Raw genomic sequence first — 2419 nt, 5'->3', positions numbered from 1 at the left:
TGGCGTCTCCACCGCCGTTCCAGCCATCGAGCCTGTCTGGGTGTCAGGGCTGCTGTGCTTTCTCGTCCCCTACCTGGGAGGCTCTTCCTCCCTTCCTTTGTTCAGATCTCTTCTTGAATGTCACCTTATCATGTGGGCCTTCCTTGGCTGCCCTATATTTAAAAAATAGCGCTCATCACTCATTATCCTTTTTCTTCGTTTTGTTCTTCTTCAGAGCGCCTTGTTGTCTGACATATCACACATGTAGCCCGTGGGGGCAGTGTCATCTGCTCTGCTCCTGCTGGGTTCTCAGCGCCTGGAGCATCCCTGGCACACAACGAGTTCTCAGTAGCCATTGGTTGAAGTCCTTGTTGAAAAGCCGAATTGCCAGGACTTGGTAATCGTGTCTGGAAAACAAGCCAGAGAAAAAAATGTGAGAGGTCGAGAAATCCTAAAGCAGGGTTTTATAGAATTGTGTATGTGATCAAGCATTTTTGTCCTCGCTTCTCCTGGACACCATTCCATGTCACCATATGTTTTGCTCCATTAAAGCTCACTAATGTAAAAATCGGATACTCCCAGGGAGCAGAGTGATTCGAGATCCGTGCCTGGGCCGGGCAGGAGAAACACACTCCGCAAGAACACTTAGCTTCTGTGTCCACTGAGACCCAAGCTCGGGGTGGGGGTGGCATCTGCTGTGTGTCCTCAGGCCCTTGCTTGAAGGCCACCAGGTGGAAGAGCGTGAGGGTCTGTGTCCACGCTGTACAAGAGTCTGAGGACTCCCTCCATGACGGGTGCAGGAACACAGAAAGGAGCCAAGGCCATGTTTGGACACACGGAGTTCAACAGAGATGCCTGATCACCTGCCAGTTCTCACCTCCTGAGATGAGACCAAGAGGAGAGGAGTGTGTGGTTTCCCCGGGGCTGCAATAGAAGAATCACAAACCAGATGGATTAAAACAACAGGCATTTATTGTCTCAGAGTTCTGGAGGCTGGAAGTCCAAAGTTAAGGCATCAGCAGGGCCGTGCTCCCCCTAAGGCTCTGGGTAGAATCTTTCCGTGTTTCTTCTCCATCCCCAAAACTACGATTGCTCATGATGACCTTTGTTGGCTCAAGGGAGGAAGCCCAACAATAGCTATAAAGAATGAGGCCAATGCAGAGTGAGAAGCAGAGTGCAGAGGCCGGAGCAGTAGCAGAATCGCTCGGAGACATCGTTTGACTCCTCGAGTCCTCGTATCCAGCTGTGCCTGAAGCTATCTCTCAGCTGCGCTCCACCGCGTGCGTCTGAGTTGGTTGAGCCGTTTCAGGTTAAGCTCTATCTGAGTGGGGTTGCTATTACTTACAACCAAAGAGTTCTTACAGATATGTCAGGGCACCATCATCGTTCCAATAAATTCCCGTTTTCTTGAGCTAACTTGAATGAGGCTGTAATTCACATTCACAAAAAACTAACTGAAGAATAAGCAAGGCATTTGGCCCTTTATAGTTGAGCAAAACGAGGCCGTAGGGTGCTCTCAAGGTCACACCATTAGCAGATGTGGGAAGGAGTATATGAACCCAGGCATGGATTTAAAGAGCAGGGCTCAGAGCAGTTTTTGCTCCAATGTATTCCCTCACATGTCCCAGAAGATCTGATTACGGCTGAACTATTTATGTGTCCACTCCACAAGTCATTATCAAGTTATTGAAATTCCCAGTGCCTCAAGCTTGTCTTCTACAAAATGGAGATAATAACATTGCCTATCTTACAGAATGGTAGTAGCGATTAAAGGAGATTTTCGGTATATAGATGTACATAGCCTATAGAGAGATCCAGGTACAGATAACACAGTGAATAGTACAGTGTCTGGCACACAGAAGGCATTCAATGAAGGCTAGTTATTGTAATAATAATTACTACCACCACCATCATCATTGTCGCTAAACTCCTGGGCTTAAGCCCAACACCACCCATTGAGCGTACCCTCCCTGCTGCTAGCAAAGGGACAGCTGCACTTGCCGTCAGCTTAATCTCCAAAGGCTCAGGATTTGGCTGTGGCTGGTAGAGCATTTTAATGTGGCTCAGTGTTTTCCTTTCTGTCATTTTGTTGTACCTGCCCCCTGAGGCAGCTGAAGCAGAGAAATCTGCAAGAAAAACAGAGAAATAAACTATGACGAAGCTCTCTCGTGATTCTCTATGCTCAAAGCTGTTTCTCAGGGTATCTCTGGGTAGGCCCATGGAGACTCTCAATCCACTGGATTGAAGCACAGGTTGTGGCCCTTGGAGGTGCCAGATTAAGTGGATTGGGGCCAGCAGATGACAGGGACGACACAGGGAGTTTCAGTAGCCAGGGCCAGGGCCAACAATGCATTCTAGAAGCAATAGTTTTCAATTCATATGACAGCGTGAAGATCACCCATCAATTACAGCCACAGATATTCAGAAGCCAGCTTAGCAA

This window comes from Lepus europaeus, chromosome 18 (assembly GCF_033115175.1).
Source record: "Lepus europaeus isolate LE1 chromosome 18, mLepTim1.pri, whole genome shotgun sequence".
Taxonomy (NCBI): Eukaryota; Metazoa; Chordata; class Mammalia; order Lagomorpha; family Leporidae; genus Lepus; species Lepus europaeus.
The sequence above is the reverse complement of the archived record's forward strand: the minus strand, read 5'-3'. Positions refer to the sequence as shown.